Raw genomic sequence first — 12,622 nt, 5'->3', positions numbered from 1 at the left:
AAGTAGTTGAACAAGCATTCCAGCATAGGCATAATTAGGCAAGAATCATCTGGGGAGGAGGAAGATCAGGGCTGTATGTGCTGTTGAACGTTTGTCCCCATATGCTGACCCCATCCTGGCCCAGCCACTCCTCTGCCTTTGGTGAACTGGGCTCTGCCTTACTCCTTGGCATGGCATGTCCCATTGATCACCATAGTGTCTCCTGGATTCCTGTCTCTGATAGACACTTATTTCCTGGGAAGCTTGTTGGTTGAGCCATGACAGAGGGTTAGCTATTTTCCCCTCAACTTTTTGGAGTCTGTAATTTTGTGGAGATATGAATAGTTCTTTGAGGAATAGAGAGGTGCAGATCCACACCCTTGATCTAACATGGGCTCTGTGTGTGACTTTTGGGAGGTGAGCCCAGTCTCTCTTTAACTTTCCCTAATTTTTAATTAAAAAATGATGTCATCTCTAATTTTAAAGATTAGTGACTGATACACTGATACCCAGGCTGTAGCTCCATTAAGTTAAACAAGAAACTCTGGGGAGTAGGTCTCAGTTATTGGCTTTATAAAAGCCTTCATGGAGGTTTTCACATGTAGTGACTAATGTAGAATAAATGTTAGTGGACTAAGTTCTGGAGTGGATCAACATGCATTTGAATTCTGGCTTTTTATATATTTATAGAGCCTCGAATACATTTTAAACCTCTCAGAAGCTCTGTTTATTCTGTGGAAGGTGGGGCTGATGTCATAGATAGTAGGAATTTGATGCACAGTGAGTTGTCCCTTTTTTCACTTCACTGGTGGAACACATAGCGGCAGCTTCATATCTGCCCCAGGATTAGCATTTCAGAGATATCTGTATGTGAACAAGTGCAGCTATTATTGTTGTATACATAAACGTGATAAATTAATATTAGTTACTGTGAGTAAAACTACTTTGTCCTTCGTATGACTTTATTTTTTTAAATTTATATTTATTGTACACAAATGGGATACATACCGTTTCTCTGTTTGTACATGAAGTAAACGTATACCATTTATGTAATCATACTTTTACAGAGGATAATAGTGTTTGATTCATTTTGTTAATTTTTCCTCCCCCCACCCCTCCCACAACCCTCTTCCCTCTACACAGTTCCTCTTTCCTCCATTCTTACCTTCTTCCCACCCACCCACTGTGGGTCATCATCTACTGATCAGAAAGATCATTCCTCCTTTGGATTTTTGAGATAGGCTTATCTCACTTAACATGATATTCTCCAATTTCATCCAGTTGCCTGCAGATGCCATAATTTTATCATTTTTTATGCCTGAACAATATTCCATTGTATATATATACCACAGTTTCTTTATCCATTCATCAACTGAAGGGCATCTAGGTTGGTTCCACAATCTGGCTATTGTGAATTGAGGAGCTATGAACATTGTTGTGGCTGTTTCTCTGTAGTGTGCTGATTTTGAGTCCTTTGGGTATAGGCCAAGGAGTGGGATAGCTGGGTCAAATGGTGGTTCCATTCCAAGTTTTCTAAGGAATATCCACACTGCTTTCCAGAGTGGCTGCACTAATTTGCAGCCCCACTAGCAATGTATGAATGTACCTTTTTCCCCACATCCTCGCCAACACCTATTGTTGCTTGTATTCTTCATAATCACCATTCTTATTGGGGTGAGATGGAATTTTAGGGTAGTTTTGATTTGCATTTCTCTTATTACTAGAGATGTTGATCATTTTTTCATATATCTGTTGACTTTTTTAGATCTCCTTCTGTGAGGTGTCTGTTCATTTCCTTAGCCCATTTGTCAATTGGGTTATTTGTATTCTTGGTGCAGAGATCTTTGAGTTCCTTATAGATTCTGGAGATTAGTGCTCTATCTGAAGTATGCATGGCAAAGATTTTCTCCCATTCAGTAGGCTCTTTCATCACATTACTGATAGTTTCCTTTGCTGAGAGAAAGCTTTTTAGTTTGAATCTATCCCAGTGGTTGATTCTAGCTTTTATTTCTTGTGCTATGGGAGTCTTGTTAAGGAAGTCTGATCCTAAGCCAACATGTTGAAGGTTTGGACCTACTTTTTCTTCTATAAGATATAGGGTCTCTGGTCTTATTCTGAGGTTCTTGATCCATTTTGAGTTGAGATTTGTGCATGGTGAGAGATAGGGATTTAGTTTCATTCTGTTGCATGTGGTTTTACAGTTTTCCCAGCACCGTTTGTTGAAGAGGCTATCCTTTCTCCATTGCATATTTTTGGCAGCTTTGTCTAGTATGAGAAAATTGTATTTATTTGGGTTTGTGTCTATGTCCTCTATTCTGTACCATTGATCTACCTGTCTACTTTGGTACCAATACCATGCCATTTTTGTTACTATTGCTTTCTAATAGAGCTGAGGTTCTGGTATTGCGATACCCCCTGCTTCGTTCTTTCTACTGAGGATTACTTTAGCTATTCTGGGTTTCTTATTCTTCCAGATGAATTTCATAATTGCTTGCTCTATTTCTGTGAGGTACATCATTGGAATTTTAATTGGAATTGCATTGAATCTGTATAGCACTTTAGGTAGTATGGCCATTTTGACAATATTGATTCTGCTTATCCAAGAACATGGAAGATCTTTCCATCTTCTAAGGTTTTCTTTAATTTCTTTCTATAGTGTTCTGTCGTTCTCATTGTAGAGGTCTTTCACCTCTTTTGTGAGATTGATTCCAAAGTATTTTATTTTTTTCAATGCAATTGTGAATGGGGTAGTTTTCCTAATTTCTCTTTCTGAAGATTCATCACTTATGTATAAAAATGCATTGAATTTATGAGCATTGATCTTGTAACCTGCTACTTTACTGAATTCACTTATGAGTTCTAAGAGTTTTCTGGTAGAATTTCCAGGTTCCTCTAAATATATAATCATCTCATCAGTGAACAGGGATACAAATGTGTATTAAAAAGGGTGCACCATGATCAAGTATGGTTTATCCAAGTGATACTGGGTTGCTTCAACAAATGTAATTAATCATAACAATAGACAAAAACAAGAACCATATGATCATCTCAAAAGATACAGATAGCATTTGACAAGATGCAGCACCCCTTCATGTTCAAAACACTAGAAAAACTAGGGATAGTAGGAGCATACCTCAACATTGCAAAAGCTATACTTGCTAAAGCCAGGGCCAATAGAAGTCTAAACAGACAATTTAAAAGCATTTCCTCTAAAAACTGTAACAAGGCAAGAATGCCCTCTTTCATGACTTTTATTAAATATTGCCCCTGAAACTCTAGCCAGAGCAATGAGATCAAAGATATAACTTAAATGAATACAAATAGGTAAAGAACTCAAACCATCACTATCTGTCAAGATCTTTTCTGGAAAACAGTATATAGGATCACACAGTACTGCTCATGTCTTAAAGGGGCAGTAACAGATACAAACAAACAAACAAAAAACATAGAGATTGAGAGGGTTCCCCAACCATGGTGAGTAGATGGGAACTTCTAAAATAGACCAGATAAGGGGGAAATCTCCCCAAGTTCCCAACTGCCAAATAAATTTGACTGCTACACCAGTGACACCACAGATGTACCCATGAAAGATGAAATAGCCCCACACAGAGGACTTTTCATTTTGCTATGGTGCATGTAACAAAATTTAGCACTTTGATTCTTTCTAAGACTGCATGTCAGAGGCAGTAAGCATGTTCATATTATTGTGAAAACAGTCAACATCCATACGCAGCACTTTTTCTTCTTCCTAAACTATTCCTTTGTGTATATCAAATATGAACCACACTGTCCCCCTTCCTCAGCCCCTGCCATCGTATTTTCTGTCTGTGTCTATTTGTACTCTCAGCTTCACCTTCAACTTTCGAGTCTCAAAACATTATTTGGTGATGACAGTTCACTTGAACAATGTCTTCAAGGTTTACAAGTTATTCTTTCATATTTTTTATGTTCCAGGCTGAATAATATTCCATGCTGTGCCCAGGACATATTTTGCTTATACATCCATATGCTTTTGGACATTGAGTTTTTACCACTGGGTTCTGTTGTTAATAATGCTACTGTTAGCACTGGTGTTCGTATGATCACTTGAGTGCCTGCATTCAATTCTTTTTAGTTGATCAGTAAAAGGACAATTTGATGGATCATGTGGTAATTCATGGCAATCAGTATTGACATATTTAGTTGGGCAAAATACATCTCATTAAAGCACTTGTTAATAAGTGCTGTGCACTCTCAAAGTGTTAATAGGTGGCTAATCCAGGCCATGAAGTTGAGATGCACTTAATAGGAATTACTTGCTCCCAGCAAATAGAAATGTTGGATCCTTATATTATCTCAAAAAGGTACATGATTAAAATTTCTACAACATGTTTGTTATTCACATTCTCAACATAAATAGATTTAAGAAAACATGCATATCTCCTTCTTCACTTAACCCAGAGAGCATATATTCTATTTCATAATTTATTGTTCAGAAGGCAGTTCCAAGAACGTATCCATCACTCAGTTGTTAAACATGTGCTATATTCCCCAAAAGTGATCCCAAGAAGTTAATAATTCATTTTTCAGTACAGTCATCAGCAAAGTACTTTTGAAGACATAGCCATTGGCCACGATCATCTGGATAGAATTACAATCAGGGTCATTGTTTCACATAGTCCTTGAGGAGAAGATGCAGTTCAAAGAGCACATGCATAAAGAAACTCATAAATAGCAGGATGGTCCTGCTGTCCTTCGTTTCTGAAGATGCTTTTTAGAAAGGCTGGTGATATAAGGGTTTTGGAATTTATTTATTTGTAATTTTATTTGTAATTTATTTCTATTTTCAATCCATTATGATCCAATAGAATACAAGGTAGTATCGCTATCTTCTTGTGTTTGCTAATAGTAGCTTTGTGGCATAATATATGGCCTATTTGAAAGAAGGGTTCATATGCTTCTGAGCAGAAAGCTTATTTGATCTTCATTGAATGAAATATTCTATATGTCATATTTATATGTCTGTTAAGTCTAAATTATCGATTGTGTTATTGAGATCTATAGTTTGTTGTTCAGTTTTTGTTTGGAAGATATGTCCAGTGGTGAGAAAGGTGTGTTAATGTCACCTAGTATTATGGTGTTATGGTCTCTTTTGTTCCTGGAATTGAGAAGTATTTGTTGGATGTACATGCATGAGCCACTGTTTGGGAAACAGATATTTATGATTGTTATATCTTGCTGATTTATGCTTCCCTTAAGCAGTATGAAATGTCCTTCTTGATCCCTTCTGACTAACTTTGGCTTGACGTCCACATTATCTGATATGAGGATAGATACTCCAGCTTTTTTGCTGAGTCCATGTGCATGGTATATTTTTTCCCATCCTTTCACCTTCAGTGTGTAGGTATCTCTTTCAATGAGATAAATCTCCTGGAGGCAGCATATCGTTGGGTGTCTCTTTTATCTAATCTTCCTGTCTATGTCTTTTGATTGATGAGTTCAGGCCATTAACAAGCAGGATTATTATTGAGATATGATTTGTATTCCTGGTTATTTGGCTTACTTTTTGTTTTTTAACATGACTTGGTTTCTCCTTTATTTGACTATTCCTTTAGGGTAGTTCCTCCCTTTGCTGATTTACATTGTGGTTTTTCATCTCTTTCTCATGGAATATTTTGCTGAGAATGTTCTGCAATGCTGGCCTTCTATTTGTAAATTTGTTTAGCTTTTGTTTATCATGGAAGGATTTTGAGAAATCTGCTGATATCCATATTGGTTTCCACTCATGTAATTTGTTTTTTTTTTCCCCCTCCCAGCCTTTAAAATTCTATCTTTATTTTATATGTTAGGTATTTTCATTATAATGTGCTTTGGTGTGGGTCTGTTGTAATTTTGTGTATTTGGAGTCCTATAAGCCTCTTGTATTTGATTTTCCATTTCATTCTTCAGAGTTGGGAAATTTTCTGATATTATTTCATTGAACAGATTGTCATTCCTTTGGTTTGTTTCTGTGCCTTTCTCAATCCCAATAATTCTTACATTTGGCCTTTTCATGATATCCCATAATTCTTATAGATTGTTTATGATTTCTTACCCTCTTCTTTCCTTGGTCAACTTTGTTTTCAATATTAAATATTTTGTCTTCAATGTCTGAGGTTCTCTCTTCCAGGTGTTCTATCCTATTGGTTATGCTTTCTGTGGGGTTTTTAATTTGGTTTATTGTTTACTTCATTTCAAGGATTTCTGTTTTTATTTTTCAGAATCTCTATCTCTTTATTAAAATAATCTTTTGCTTCCTGCATTTGCTCTTTTAACTGTGAGTTTTGTGATCATTCAATGCCTGCTTTTGCTCTTTCATCTCATCATTTGCTTCTCTGATCATTTAAATTGTGTACATTCTGAACTCCATTTCTGACATTTCTTCTGTCATGCTGTCTTTGGATTTTATTGATGTAGCATATAGGTTTGTTTGGGAGATTTTCTTCCCTCATTTTCTCATATTGCTCAGGTATCTTCCCCGCTAGTAGTGAAAATCTGAGATATTTCAGTTTTCCCCCTATTGACCTATGGTGCCCCTGTATTTTTCCAATAACTCATGTCCTAGCCTTCAGTAGACTGAAGCCTTAGAGAAACTTGATAATGCAGTGACCCACAAAGGAAGATGCCCCTCTAGGAGTGGTGGCCTCCAGTTTGTTTTATTCCCTGCTAGTGCTCAGAGGCGCCTACATGTGTTGACTGATGGTCAGCCGAAGGGGCACTAGAGTGTGGGCTGGGGCCCAGCTGGTCTTGGCCTGGGTCTCTGGTTCTACCGCCCCAGCAGGAAAGCCTTACCTGGTGGGGAAACCTCACCAGGCAGTTCTCCTCTGTGACGTTTCTGGGTTTCCAGATCCACCAACCTGGTGGGGAGCTCTGCTCCTCATAGTTCCCTACCACCTGGAACTACCGCCCTGGCTGGGAGCCTCGCCCACTGGGGAAGCCTCACCCAGCAGCTCTGAGCTGGTCCCCAGTCTCTCAGAACTCCTCTTCTTGAATCCTGAGTCCTGGAGCGACATGGAATGCAGCCACCCTCTAGTGCAGCTTCTTGAAACTCATCCTGTCAGATCTTAAAAGGGGAGACTGTTTCATTGCCAGGTGATAATTTAATAGTACCGGAACCCACTCCTCTTTTCTTTGTGATTGACAGGTTTTCTGCCTCACCCCTATTATGATAGCCTGGTTAATTGTCAGGCGAGGTGTGTAATGGGACCCATATAAGATTTGTTCCAATGTAAGAGTATCCCTGTGTGATTAGGCATTCTTGTCCACTCATTAATCCTAGAGGGGCAGGAAAATGGAAATGGGGTGGGCACAAATGGAGGATGCATACAATTCAGACTGAAGGACTCAAAGTGCACAGCCAAATAGAAAGCCATGGGCCATGTCAATTTCATTGGTACCTGGCCAACATCTGAACAGTATAGATTTTGACAATTAACCGCAGTGCTTTTGAATGTCTGTTCAGCATGGATTCTGATGAATTCCTTTACCCTGAAGCCTTCAGTTCCCAAACTAGTATACTCAAGCAGAAATCTTTCTGCCATTTCCCCCCACACATCACCAGGAGTTCCATCTTTTCTCTTCTGATTCAAACCTAATTTTATTTCTTTCATTTTTTGTCCTGTGCCACCATCTGTGGATTTCATTCTTTGAAACCTTGGGATAAAAACCCAGCAATAAAATAGGGAGGACAACAGCCCAGATAGATTTCATTTGTGTGCAGTAGTGGCAAACTGAACCCTGCTCACAAAGTCTGATTTTTATTTCCAAAGGCAAATAGTGACCATAAAGCACAGTAGAGCTCACATCCTCTTTGCCTAGTTCTCTATAGATCAAGGTACTTTCTTGGGATATTTCTTTTCCTCCATGCCAGTATTTTTTTCCATGACTCAGAGCAGGATGATTTGTAGCTGCCTTGGGCTGAGAGAGAAGCAGTACTATGACTGTCAGTAGTGGCTTCAAAGGAAAAAAAATTTAAATCCCTTTTTTGGTGTCATGCTCTACTTGCAGATTAATGGCAGCTCCTTTTTGCATCCAAGTTAGTTTTTGACTCTTCAGACTCGTTACTCTGTAATTGCATACATGCATATACATGCAGAATCGTTCACTCATTAATCTCTGAGAGATCAACTCAGAACTGCAAGATTTTGCAGTAATTCAGAAAGCCATTCAAGGAGCAGATTGCTAAAATAAAACACCTTTTTCTTGGGTTTACATCTGTTGGTGGCCCACTTAGCTAAGATCTTTCCCAAGAAAGAACTTACAGGATTGACGTAATATTGCCCTACTTAAGGGGCCAGAAAAAAATACCAAAAAAAAAAAAAAAAAAACTAGAGAAACGATTCCCAAACTATGGCTGGCAGATGGAAATATTTAAAGATGGCCACAGAGGGGGAAATCTCCCAACTCCCCTTGACTTCTATATGAGTGGCTTACACCTTTCCATCACCCAACACATGAGATTCACCTCCCGATCATCCAACAACAATCAGCAAACTGATCACCCACTGCCAGTGGAGCACCAGCTGCCTGCTGTTGCCTGGAAGTTCACTGTCAAAGTACCTGCAGGTTTGATTACACATGGTTGCCACCATTTTGAGACAACAACTAGGCCCCACTAGGATCCCTGGCCGAACTGACTGAGCCCCATCTCCAGGATCCCTCAGCCCAACCGATCAGTCCCTGCCTCTGGGGCCCTCACATCAACTGACTGCTCCCTGACCCCAGGACCCCCAGACCAACTGACTGCGCCCTATCACTGGAACCCCAGACTGATGGATTGCACCCACCCTCCAGGATCCCATAACCACACCAAAGATACCGACCTCCAGGACCCCTGCCTGACCAACCACATCCCGCCTCCAGGACCTCCAGCTGACCACAGCCACACCCTGAACTGCAGCTCCCCATTTGCCAACATTTTTGGAAGCCAGAGCACCCATCTTGGATAATCCTGGAAGCCGGAGCTCCGATCTTTAGGTGGGGCAAATCCCATCCTGAGACACCTGCTGGAGACTTGAAGCTCAATGTCAGGTACCTCTCATGCATCAGGCTACTGAACACCGGAAGGTTTCATCACTATATGACTGTTATACTGTAGATTTTCTTTTTTCTCCTTATAAAAAAATTAAGTTTTTAATTCTTTACGTTTCTTGCTCTCTTTTCCTTTTGTTTACCTGTTCCCTCAGAGTCTCTCTCTCCCTTTTTTTCATGCTAACATTCAATTTCTTTGATTGCACTCTCACCCTTTCTATTATCCAGAACTTCTGTATAATCTTTTCTTATCCCATTAATAGCCACATTCTACATCCCTCTGCATCCTCTTTGTCCTCCATTAGAAACTGCAGACCTTATTGCAAATCTGTTTGTTTTATTGAAGATAATATTTGAACTCATTCTGTTTATTATGACAATTTTGTTATTGTCCTCATAGGGGCTATTTGGTCTAGGATTGCATAGTGACTGAATTGGGCACTGCTAATATTGATCTCCCCTTAAAGAAAGGATTTTGGACACCTATAGGGCCACTATAAGCCTATAGGGGGAAATCTGCAATACCCCAGATCTGCACTGCTACAGGGGAAGATACATGAACAACATGAAAAAACAAGGGAAGAAAATGATCCAAACAAATCTACATTCTATATTAATAGAATCCAATGATAGTATGTTAGAAGAAATGTCAGAAAAGGACTTCAGATTATACATGATTAAGATGATTCGCGAAGCAAAGGATGAGATGATAGAGCAAATGCAGGCAATGAATGATAATACCAATAAGCTGAAAAGCACCTGCAGGAAGCAAAAGATCATTTCAACAGAGAGATAGAGATTCTCAAAAAAAGCCAAACGGAAATCCTTGAAATGAAGGAAACAAAAAACCAAATAAAAAACTCAATGGAAAACATCACCAAAATATTAGACCACTTGGAAGACAGAACCTCAGACAATGAAGACAAAATATTTAATCTTGAAAATAAAGTTGCTCAAACAGAGAAGATAGTAAGAAATCATGAACAGAATCTCCAAGAACTATGGGACATCATGAAAAGACCAAATTAAGAATTATTGGGATTGAGGAAGGCACAGAGATACAAACCAAAGGAATAAACAACCTATTCAATGAAATAATAGCAGAAAATTTCCCAAACCTGAAGAACGAAATGGAAAATCAAATACAAGAGGCTTACAGAACACCAAATGCACAAAATCACAACAGACCCTCACCAAGGCACATTATAATGACAATGCCTAACATTCAAAATAAAGATAGGATTTTGAAGGCCATGAGAGAAAAGCATCAGATTACATATAGGGGGAGAGCAATACAGATAGCAGCCAACTTCTCAACCCAGACTCTAAAAGCTAGAAGGGCCTGGAACAACATATTTCAAGCTCTGAAAGAACATGGTTGCCAACCAAGAATCCTATACCCAGCAAAGCTAACCTTCAGATTTGAAGATGAAATAAAGTCCTTCCATGATAAACAAAAGTTAAAAGAATTTACAAATAGAAAGCCTGCACTACAGAATGTTCTCAACAAAATATTCCATGAGGAGGAAATGAAAAACAACAATGGAGGTCAGCAAAGGGAGGAACTACCTTAGAGAAAAACCACTCAAAGGAGAAACCAAAAATAAGCCCAAATGACTGGGAATACAAATCATATCTCAATAATAACCCTGAATGTTAATGGTGTAAACTCATGAATCAGAAGACATAGACTGGCAGAATGGATTAAAAAGAAAGACCCGACAAAATGCTGCCTGCAAGACTCATCTCATAGAAAAAGACATCTACAGACTAAAGGTGAAAGGATGGGATAAAACCTACCATGCACATGGACTCAGTAAAAAAGCAGGGGTTTCCATCCTTATATCAGATAAAGTGGACTTCAAGCCAAAGTTAGTCAGAAGGGATAAAGGAGGACATTTCATACTGCTTAAGGGAACCATAAATCAGGAAGACATAATGATAGTAAATATTTACGCCCCAAACAATGGTGCATCACTGTACATCAAACAAATCCTTCTCAATTTCAGGGATCACATAGAAAAAATAGAGATACTGCCTTGTGTTCTGTCAGATCATAATGGACTGAGAGTAGAAATCAATGACAAAATAAAAAACAGAAATTACTCCAACACCTGGAAACTAAATAATATGCTATTGAATGAAACATGAATAACAGAAAGCATCAGGGAGGAGGTAAAAAAGTATCTTAGAGGTCAATGAGAACGATGATACAACATATCAAAATCTCTGGGACACTATGAAAGTGGTAGTAAGAGGAAAATTCATTGCATGGAGCGCATTCCAGAAAAGAATGAAAAGTCAGCAACTAAAGGACCTCACATTACAGCTCAAAGCCCTAGAAAAAGAAGAACAGAATAACAGCAAAAGTAGTAGAAGACAGGAAATAAATAAAATCAGAGCTGAAATCAACGAAATTGAAATAAAAGAAACTATTCAAAAAATTGACAAAACGAAAAGTTGGCTCTTTGAGAAAGTAAACAAAATAGACAAACCCTTAGCCACACTAACAAAGAGAAGGAGAGAGAAAACTCAAATTATTAAAATTTGTGATGAAAAACTAAATATCATGACAGACACCACTGATATACATAACATAATTAGAAGTTACTTTGAAAATCTGTATTCCAACAAAATAGAATCTACTGAAGACATTGACAAATTTCTAGAGATATGCTCCTCCCACAATGAACCAGGAGGACATACACAATTTAAACAGATCAATATCAAGCAATAAAACATAAGAAGCCATTAAAAACCTACCATCTAAGAAAAGCCCAGGACCAGATGGATTCTCAGCCGAGTTCTAGAAGACCTTTCAAGAAGACCTCATTTCAATACTTCTCAAAGTATTCCAGGAAATAGAAAAGGAGGGTACCCTACTGAACTCAATTCTATGAAGCTAATATCACCCTCATTCCAAAACCAGCAAAAGACACATCAAGGAAAGAATATTTCAGACCAATATCCTTGATGAATATAGATGCAAAGATCCTTAACAAAATATTGGCAAACCGTATCCAAAAGCATATTAAGAAAATCATGCACCATGATCAAGTGGGGTTCATCCCTGGAATTCAAGGATGGTTTAACATCCGTAAATCAATAAACATAATCCATCCTGTCAGTAGACTTAAGGATAAGAATCATATGGTTATTTCATTTGACGCAGAAAAAGCATTTGAAAAAATACAACACCTCTTCATGCTGAAAATACTAGAAAAAATAGGGATAGTAGGAACATACCTGAACGTTGTAAAGGCTATTTATGCTAAGCCATGGCAACATCATTCTTAATGGAGAAAACCTGAAGGCATTTTTATATGCAAGTGATGAAAAATCTGAAAGGGAAACTAGTAAACAACTCCATTTGCAATAGTCTCAAAAAAAAAAATACTTGGCATCAATCTAACCAAAGATCTCTACAATGAAAACTACAAAACACTGAAGAAAGAAATTGAGGAAGACGTTATAAGATGGAATGATCTCCCATGTTCTTGGATAGGCAGAATTAATATTGTCCAAATGACCATACTACCATATACAGATTTCAATGCAATTCCAATTAAAATCCCAATGACGTACCATACGAAAT

Source organism: Sciurus vulgaris (genome assembly GCF_902686455.1).
Source record: "Sciurus vulgaris genome assembly, chromosome: 19".
In the NCBI taxonomy this organism is placed as follows: domain Eukaryota; kingdom Metazoa; phylum Chordata; class Mammalia; order Rodentia; family Sciuridae; genus Sciurus; species Sciurus vulgaris.
This window is presented reverse-complemented; position numbering follows the sequence as displayed.